The sequence below is a fragment of the Actinia tenebrosa genome, unplaced genomic scaffold (genome assembly GCF_029948245.1).
Source record: "Actinia tenebrosa isolate PJP-AT-01 unplaced genomic scaffold, QUT_ActTen_1.0 PGA_scaffold17__23_contigs__length_9995812, whole genome shotgun sequence".
NCBI classification, from domain to species: domain Eukaryota; kingdom Metazoa; phylum Cnidaria; class Anthozoa; order Actiniaria; family Actiniidae; genus Actinia; species Actinia tenebrosa.
The window spans coordinates 4,466,771-4,477,521 of NW_028292577.1; the positions used below are offsets into that span (position 1 = coordinate 4,466,771).

General features: G+C 35.7%; 1 long non-coding RNA gene across 1 annotated transcript; it reads right to left on the reverse strand.

Moving 5' to 3' along the window:
- Positions 1-8,949: 8,949 nt before the first annotated feature.
- Positions 8,950-10,498, reverse strand: LOC116302790 (uncharacterized). Its single transcript, XR_016120082.1, has 2 exons — positions 10,107-10,498; positions 8,950-9,546 (listed from the first exon to the last, which is right to left on the reverse strand). It is a non-coding gene; the product is annotated as an uncharacterized LOC116302790 (long non-coding RNA).
- Between the last annotated feature and the right edge of the window lie 253 nt (positions 10,499-10,751).

The following is a 10,751-nucleotide window of genomic DNA, read 5'->3' on the forward strand; positions in this document are numbered from 1 at the left end:
TATGCCTCTGCGCTTGAGGAAAGGATACTACAACCATACACAAAAGCCCAACACTTAAAATCCATATCCTCAAAACTCCATCCCTTAAACTCCGTCCCGTAAACTGACCGATTCCACGAAAACATCAGAAATGTGATCATCGTTTTCAGCCAACCCTTGAGCCAGAAATGGTTTCCCGTTCGACTGCACCCAGGGGATGAACCCATCAGATTCTCGCCGGGGAGATGAAAGCCTTGCACGATTCGCGGGAGCATGCTAAAAATAAAACAAAACGAGCGATACTTAAGGAAACGCAACGAATTGATGAGCAACGTTAAATTCAGTGTTGGGGAAAAAGGGATTCTGTGATCATGAAAGTTCTAGCTCTGGCGGGGCAATTACTTTTTGCTGAAGAAGTCATCCTAGTAGTCCACTTGGACTTTCATAAAAAAATTCTTTTTTTTTTTTACGAGTTCACCGTACTGGTGGGAAAAGTACGTCTGTTTAAAACAAGAACATAGATAATCTATTCGAGTTCCATTAGATACGAGCACCAAAAGAAAATCAAGAACAATTGGAGCATAATTTTTGACACACACACACACACACAAACACACAAAATTACAGACAGATGAAGCACACACACACACACATACACACACACACACACACATACACACACACACACACACACACACACACACACACACACACATACACACACATACACACACACATACACACACACATACACACACACACGTACACACACATACACCACACACACACACACACTTACACACACATACACACACACATACATACACACACACACACACCACACACACACACATACACACACACATACATACACACACACACACACACACACACACACACACACACAAAATTACAGGCAGATGAAGTATGTCTGAACTACTTTTGTCCTTTTGCAGACCACTTGTCGAGGGCAGGAACAGTTCATATTTTATTAAAGTTTTTTTTACGAGTTCACTGTGAGACAAGGACATCTGTCTATTGCAAAAGCGTAGGTGGTCTACTCAATATTCCATTATAAACAAACACCCAAGGAAATTAACTTAAAACAATTGGACCTCCAGTTTTTTATTTCAAACAATTAGATAAGGTTAGGCAATTAGATAAATAGCGAAAAAGTGATGCACTTTGATATACCATCGCACTCCTCAGTGAGATTTTTGAACATCGCGTCTTATTTGCTCATTGCATTTCTATTCGGTGCCTATCACCCTTCTGACAATACTCTCAGTATTGATTCTACATGGGATAAGATGTGGAATGACCCGAAAATATTTCACAGTTTGAGTGCAGCTTCTTGAAGCCATAAAGGTTTTTCCATGCCATATGCTAATTCTGTGACGTATGAGGAGGCAGTTATAGTTATTTGTTGTTCCTTGTAATTCGAAACACCGTCTCCTATAGGAAAAGAGAAGAAGGGTGATAGGCACTTTAAGATATTATTAAACCCTGCGAAGTTTTAGGAAAAACGCTTTTAATTTTCCCGCAAATCTCCTTAATGGTTCTTCTGCGATTCTCATTTTATTCGCACGAGAATATCGTGAGCTTCGGTGAAAATAAAATAATACATACTTGGTAAATCTATAAAACCGTTACTTTGAAGCCAGAATCTTTGTTCCTTGATGAACGACCAAAATATGAAGCGGAAATTAAAAAAAAAAAACGCTATCGGATTTATTCAAGACGACAGCCTGCGGAATTCTTACTAAATGTATTCAAAAAACATTCTTACAAAACAAATATATGTTAAATATGATCAATGAAGTCTTTCCTAAGAAAATAATAATAATAACTTAACTATCATCACTAATGTAGTACTCGCGCACATTCAGTTGGTTGAAACCGTTATTTTTTGTGATCGTCATTTCGTTTGTTTCCGCACGTTAGTTTAGCATGGCAATTAAAGATCCCTGTCATTTTTGAAATTCCCTGAAGATGGGCCAGAGACCCGAAAGCTTGGAACAAAATTATATTTTAAGAAAGAATTATTTTCGTATTCAAGCAGTAAGCGCCAAAAACTATTTTCTTGAAGAAAGGCTGTTGTACAAGGCTAAAATCTTGTTATTCAGAAAGTTTAACTTGTTTGGAAGTGGAGATGACCGATGAAAGTGGAATCAAAGTGTTAACCCAAAGCAAAAATTTTATTCGAAAATGAGGTTTAGGCCTTCATTTGCTTATTTCCCATATATTTTCTATAAAAAAAGCCTGACAAAGCAACATTCTAAAACAAATGCAACAAAACATCTTTGTACAATTGAAAATACCGCTTCAAACAGGCATTTTATCATAGTACATCAGTTTCTAACTGTTTAAAAAAGGTTTTGAGTGTTAACCCAAAACGAAAATTGGGATCAAAACTCATACGAAAGTCTAGTTTTTGGTGCTTTTTGCCAATATTGCTCTTATTGAAAAACATTTCCTCTTAAACGCTAATGATATCACAGAACCATATATTTTGGAAAAAAAAGTTTTTTCAGTCGCAAACCGGCTCTTGCGTTCCTATCAAGGTTCAGATAAACAGTTTATTTTTCGAAGTTTGATTTTTCCATGCATCTCGCTTCGAAACTAGAATTAATGAAAAACGTAAATTTCAATCCCGGTTTTTGGCTCACAAAACATCAAAACGTTCATTTAATTCGTGAAAGGATATTTTTAACATAACAACACACCACACAAATAACCTTAAATGGTAGCTACGATTATAGAAATAATTTCAGCTTCGCACGAATCCGTGTGAAAAACTCTCTTACTCCTCTTTTACTCCGACGAAGGACAAGCGTCCGAAACGTCAGTAAGTTTTTTCATCTTTTCACGGTGTATAATTTACTCTTTTATCATTACTGTTTCATTAGAAACACCGACGCAGTTCACACTAGTTTTTAGCTAGTTATCTCTTCTTGTGGAAAACTAAATAAACTTTTAATCCTAGCCCAGAATTCGAATTTACAACGTTCGTTTCATTATTGAAAGCTTCCAAGCAGGATGAAAATCAAACTTCGAATAATAAGCTGAATCTTTGAACCTTGAAAGCAACGCATGAGCTAGTTTGACTATAAGCATCAGTTTTCCTATCTTGTCTTAATTGTTTGTTCATGTACGTAGTTTTCCGAGACGAAGTTTGGCCATGGCGGAATTAGTGAACTACTCATGTACAGAAAGAAGAAAATATTTCAAAAATACACTTTAAAATGAAGAGTTTATTTACTTTGTGGTCTAAATAGGAGCAAAAGATTATTGACAAAGACGCAAAGCTACCACAAACTTTTCCAAAGGCCGGTACCGTTATGTGGCAAGTGTTGAGCAAGCAAGCACAAAAAATTTGTATATGATTTTTGTTTTTTCTTTATGCTGGAAACTTCAACCAAGAACGAGTAATACCAGTGAGAATTTTTAAAAAAGTTTTATATCTATATTGGAAAGGCGTTAACACATGGAAAAAAATTCATAAAAATAAAAAAATAAAAAAATAAAAACATTGTAATATAAAACCATTTTAAAACACTGAAATTTTACCGAAACATATATATATATTTTTGCGAAACAGACTTTAAAGCTAGCATTTAAAAAAAATTAAAGAAATTAAATTTTCAATAGAATTTTTTTCAAGTATTGATTGAACAAGTTTAGTTTTAATTTTATTATTTTTCTCTCCGATTCTTAAAAACATTTATGTATAAAATTCATTATTTTAAAAACTTGAACTTTCGGCTAACATCATGTTTTACTTAAACGGACTTTTATTATAATAATAAAAACAAATTAAATATTGATTGAGCAAAATTTAAGTTCAACTTCATAATTTTCCCCTCTCAAATTTGAAACATTTCTTATAGCCTCAAATTCAATAATCATACAAGAATTACACTAAACAAACAAACAGTTAAAAGCAGCTAAAGTACAATAATTTACTTTTGAACTCACCCAAAACTAGAAGCTTATTTTTTAAAGCTCAGCTCGTCCGATGTACTGTGGTACTAGACTTCACTTCTCTTCATGAATAGACTTTAAGGCGTCCTTGCTGTTCATAAGATCTTTCAGACTGACCGAAAATTATAGAATATTGTGATGGACATATTATAGGGTGGCTTTAATTTCTTCCGGATCAATATATTGTTTGATATATTTATATATTTGAACTTTGAAATATAACGATTTAGTGGTGCGGATATGTGCTGAAATTCTTCATTTCTGTTAAAAGCACCCATTTTGGCAGATAATTAGTTTTCCAGGTGCTTTTTAATATGTGATAGGGTGCCATCGCAAAACGTTCCGTTGTTTTTTTTGTTTTTGTTTTTTTTTTTTGATTGAAGACTTAAGTGAGGGTGTGACACGTGACAATAATTTTGTTAACTGATTAACTTGTGGCCCTCTAAACTTAAATTTAACGTTAAACTGATTTAACGATATTTTTTTTCAAAATGGCAGCCATTTTAAACCGAAAGTGAATTTCACCAAAACAAAACACTAAAAAAATTATACTTCGTCTTCATCGGGGAAAATATTGATTAACGCATGTCATTTCATCATTTTAAAAGATGATTTTTCTAAAATTAGCCAGTAACGAAACTGAAAATAATAAAAAATCTAAGTGTTATGCCAAACAGGAAGTGAAAGTTATATTTTAATTTGTTAAAATTATATACGTTATCAGTTTTTGAATATGCAATTGGCATGTTTGACTATTTCATTAAACCAAATGAACAACATACCATTCTCGAAATGACGTGTCAAGATAAAAGTTAAACAATGTTAAGAGCGGGGGTCTGTAAAAATCGACCATAGGTGTGCAAAATATTTTAAAAAATCGAAATTTTTCTTACTTAGCCCAAATGTAGGTCCACATGAACTATTAATGGGAAAAATATTAAAAACTTTATCAGATTTTTATTTTAGGAGAACGGCGCGATTTTCTGTTTTTCTGGCTGAGGACTACATATCAAGGCCTTTTCACCGCACCTCACAAAAAATTCTATTGAAAAATAATCTCGTAACCATAACGATACCATAACTTATCTAGGGGACTTATCTATTTCCAACACCATTGAGGGGAGCTAGCTTATTAAAGGGAGGGGGGCTTAATGATTTTCCGTTCCAAACATAATCACTATCCGGGTCTAAAAAGCAGTCTTCGTGTGAGAGCCTGGATTTATAAGTGGCTTACCGTGTACTGAAAGATATTCGAAAACATCTGCGCCGCGTCTGCACGGTGCCGGGGTATATATACAGATGTACATAAATAGATTCAGGACAGGGATATGCTGAGATAGAGCCCGATACACGTCACCGACAACCCTTCTGACAGCTGCAACTTATGAGTTCCTGGCATGATCACATGACCTCTGGTAATATGGTCCACAAAGGCCTCCACAATCTAACATCAAAGGATCCAGCCCCGATCTTGAGAGCTTGAAACAAATGGGCCCGGCATCAGGGCTTGACCCCATATATGACCTGCCTGGTAAGCAGCACGTTTATGATGTGCTCTGACAAAGCTACCCTTGTGGGTGGAATGCAGCCTTAATGGGGAGGGGAAGGGGGAAGGGGGAAGGGGTGGGGGGCCTGTGGAGGAGGGGAAAAGGGGAGAGGAGAGAGGGAAGGGAGGGAGGGCTAGGTGGAATGTTGTCAAACTACCCTCCTTAATGGATAAACAACTGCTTTTCGAGCACCACAATATGACTGTTGCCATAACATAACGTTTGATGGAAATACAAAAGACTAGGTAGAGCTAAAATGATCGAATGATCGGCACATAGATACGGCAGATCTTAGACCAGAACGATGAAAAGTTCAAAGCATCTTGTTTATTACGGTAACGTGAAACGTCAATTCACAAGCAAAATATTCTTCCAAATTTGTGAAAAAGAATCGAAAAAATCTTAAAGTGGTAGAAAAATCACAGGGAGCCCAATTTAGATTAAAGCGAATGGCGAAAATGAAATCCGAAAATCAAAATAATTAATTAATTCTTAAATTCGAGATCAAGATAATGTCCTTCATCTACGAAAGTCTGTAAAAAGATAAATAAAAAATGCACTTGAATTTTTTTTCCGCGCGCGCCTTTGTTGAATAAATATAAAACGCGCGCGCGTGCTGTGTGCTGTCATAAAGCACGCGGGGGTTGGCAGAACACGAGAGAAGTGTTAGGAGAAGCACGACGCGTAATGTGCAATGTGCTCTCATAAAGCACGCGCTCCAAACCAATCAGAACGCGACATCCATAACAGTTATTTTATAATTTCCTATATAACTCCCCCATGGTATCTGATGTTGATCTTACGTTATACACCTATTTCGAAGATCGTTGTCGCACCAAGAGCCTCATGTAACAAGCCAAGGCTCCAGAGAACGTCGGTACTTTTAATTATAATTGATTTATTCATGGTTCATGCAAGTGGCTATAGCTCTACACTAATTATCATCTCAAGCAGCCTTGCTTGGAGCAATTTGTGAAGTCAATAAAGAAAAATGCACCATGAATACACCAATTACAGCTAAAAGTACCGGCGTTCTCTGCGGTATTGGCTTGTTGCTTGAGGCTTTTGGTGCGACAACGAATTCTGAAATACACAGTCGCCATCTTTGAAAAAACAACACACTTTCAACCACGATTTCATCGTCTTTTAAATCTCGAACTCCACAAAAAACTTGATCAAAATGATCCCTATGGTGGGGGATTCATTTATTTAAAACTCTTTTGGCTCTTCCTTCCCGATGTCTATGACCGAAATTTTCGTGCGGAACATTTTTCGCCTGAAGAAAATTTTTTTCCTGCTGAAATGTTCTGCCATGTTTTGTCAAGGTTCTTATCTGCGTAGGACTCGGGCGAGAACGAATTTCGACCTTACCACTCTCCCGCACGGGATTTTTGTACCGTGTACACGACCCACCACCAGCCACCCCACTGGGCTAGTTTTGTTCTTGAAAAATCCTTCCACAAAGTCCTCTATGGTAGACATTTTTTTTTTGCTTTTTTGGTTGGTTTTACTTTGAAAAATGAAAGATAACTACAGATAACTCAACACGATATCAGGTTTAGTGAAAAATTACAATGGATGTCTTTCATTTAACTTGAAATTTTGGAGATTTCCCGACTTTTTCAGGACAAAACTACATCATTATGAAAGCTGGTAAGCAAAAATCAGGAGGGCATTATCTTGACTTCAAATTTTAAAAATTTAATTTTTGAATTTGAATTTTATTTCGATTTTATTTTACCGTTCACTTTAATCTGAATTAAATTGGAACAGAATTTCAAAAGGCCCTAAGTCCACAACACTTTCTAACTTTAAACACAAATTTCAAAAGCTAACTAATTATTTGGTTATTTTCTAGAGTTCTGGGGGAAATGGGGACGATCAAATTATTTTTTCAGTAAAATATGGCTTATTTTTGACAGCTTTCCATAGCAGTCCATCATGTCGACGCGCGTTGTTCGCGCGTTTTTGTTCTTGTTTACCGTAAAAAGGGTGAACTTCCACGCATACTGACGGCAAAACAAAATCGGGGACCCCCATATTTTTATTTTCTTATTTTACTTCTAGTAAGATGTAGTTTCATCATGCAAAATTAAAAAAAAAAAATTGGATGGGAACTTATGCCCATGAACTTCCTTAGGGTTTGTGAAATATAGGAAAACGATCCAAATCTTTCTTTTTCTTTTTTCTTTTAGTTTTTGAAAGCAGATTCACTGGTGGTATCTATGATATCATCAGTAAGATTGCCCCAAAGCTTGGGAACCTTAGGTCTGATAGACTTCTTTCCTTAGGTTACTGTGCGGAAGTTGGGGAGTTGAACTTTGTTGATTCCTCGAAGGTTGTATCATGACGTTGCGCTATTCGAAGAGATCAGTAGCTTAGATCTTTATGGACTTCTCCAAAACAACAAAAACAACAAAACCTAACTATTTAATTACTGTTGCCACGTCAGTTAAAACGACTTCACTCAAGAACTTATTTTATAATTTCACTTTGCTTTGATCATTGAAAGAATCATTATAAACCGATTGCATGTTGCATGTTGCATGTTGCATGTTGCATGTTGCATGTTGCATGTTGCATGTTGCATGTTGCATGTTGCATGTTGCATGTTGCATGTTGCATGTTGCATGCTACAAGTTGCATGTTATTTTTTTTTTGAATAGCCGTATAAAGTCAAATGCTAGCTAGTCTTGCGATTTCACTTACGTTGGCCCCTTAAAGATCTCGGAAAGTTAAATCAAGAGGAGCCGAACTTAAACTAGTGAATCTGCACTTACAGATCACGCAGAAAGACTGGACATATCCATCCTAACCATGCGTAGAATGTTTGGAGTATAGTGCCAGGAGCATGACCCGAAAAAATTAGTATTGGAAGCCTGGCATTCTGCCGAGGACAAGAGCTTTAAGTACTAAATAAACCGGCCATTTTCGAGTTCCAAATTACTGCTGTGTTCTTTCAGACTCATTTACTCAGGGTTTTCACCCTTTTTCTCTCTTTAAGGTGGCTGACTACTTTTCAACATTCGATTTGAACCCACGCTGTGCGTGCGCTCAAAAAACGCTGAATAATCTTCACGATTTTATTGAAAAACCATGTACACGTTTTGAGCTTCAAGAGGGCAAAACCCTCAAATTTTGCACGGGACTCTATCATTTTTTTGTTATTTTTCAGAATAACAGGTAATTAATTAGTCATGTTCTTCCTTATTTTTTTGTACAGAGCTTGATTTTCGCTATTTTTCTTCACAAAATTGCACAAACGAACGTATCTCAAAAACGAGCTCAGGACACCCCATTTTTCTTTACATTTTCAAAATCAGCACTAAATTTCAGGTCAAAAACGTTTTGATTTTCAAATTTCTGATTATTATTTACCAAAGAGTCAGCCACCTTAAGAGAATTTATCAAGTATTTTGAAATATAAATAAAACAGAAAAATGATTATTTAATTTATAAACAAACGTCTTATTTCGCATCAAACAATTAATTCGATACATTCAATAACCTGGTAAAGCGGCATCTTTACCGAATGCAGCTCAAAAAAACTTGGTTAAGATGATGGCGACTGACTTTTAAGCCTCACACTGGACTGAACTCATCAAGACTAATTAATTCAACCGCAGCAAATTGAAAGCAGCACAGCAAAAAATGTTATATTGTTTTTAAAAAATATCGCTTGACTAGCCACCGTTTGAAGATTTTAAATTAGTTTGTGGTCGTTCCGTAAACGTGTTCAGCTGCTTCTTCCCAAAGATTAACACAAATGTCCTTTTGTAGTCCGTCAAAGACATGCTTTTCTATCTGTGGAGCCAGCTTTTTAAACACATTTCCTTTCCTTTGAGAGTTCTTAGAATCCTCTTTGCACAAGACTTCTGCAATCTCGAGTAACTGTGTTGTTTGTTTATTTGCTTCTTCTCTGCTCCTCCGGAATATTTGAACGTAGAAATCGCTTCGTTTAAAACTTTCTTGGTCACTTCTTGTCAAACCACTGCATCCTAAAACATGTTTACTCATTGTTGAATTACGTACCAACCTAAAAAACAAATACGCACGTAAAATGACCTTTCAACTGGTAAAAATAGAGATTTGACCAGTCACCTATTTACAGTTTCTTCCAGGCTGTTGTGAGCGGCTTTTTATTTATTCGCACGTCATGATAAGTGATAATTCAGTTACTACATTACTCTATTCATACCTAAATTACTGTATTTTACTAAGTTTTGCCCGAAGCACTTTTTTAAAGACAGCAGCTTTTAGTCTCACTACAGAATCAATTGGAATATAGACAAATTACATGTATGAAACTATAAAAAGATATAACTAGCTAAAAACTAGTGTGAGCTGCGTCGGTGTTTCTAATGAAACAGTAATGATGAAAAGGTAAATTATACACCGTGAAAAGATGAAAAAACTTACTGACGTTTCGGACGCTAGTCCTTCGTCGGAGTAATTTACCTTTTCATCATTACTGTATGAAACTATGAGCTTTCGATGAAGTTACGTCGTAAAAAATATTTTAGCATTGTAGCATTGATGCTAATTGTTTGTTAAATAGAGTTCATTAGTTATTTTAAAAACACCTCATTTACTTACACTTTACAAGTTGTTTTCTTTCTTACACTTGCAATTGCAATAACGAGTCTTCGAACTGAAGTAAGAAATCAAGCGATAAGTTTCTTGAAATGTTTTTCGTTGGAATATTTTGGATAATATGTTATTCCCCAGAGAGACACTTCAATCGCACTGAACAATAAAACGACCACTAAAAAGCGTTTTGGGTTTGTTATTAATTTAAATTATTCGTGGTTTACCGATACAGGCACTGGAAAATGTTTGGAAGGCCATTGGTATTTGACTGAGTTCGCGCCGAACGTATAGTACAAATTCTTCAAGACGCCATCACTGTTTTGATCAAAGTTTGGAGTAAAATGAGAGCTTAATCGCATATATTTTGCACCGTTCTTAAGGATATGTTATTCTTAAGGATATATTGTTCATTGAAGTAAAGTTATAAAGTAAATATAACAATGCATTCAATGAACTAAGCTTGATATTTGATATGTGTGATGCTTTTTTAATTCGATCAAGGCCACAAAATATAGACACTAGTCAGAGATTGAATTTCTTGTGTTAAAAGTGGAATCTTGAGGTCAAAAAAAGAAATATAAATCATTTCCGCTTTCGACTCTTTGATCTAAACATTCGCGCGGGATGTTGAGAGAACAGACTGTAGTGAAA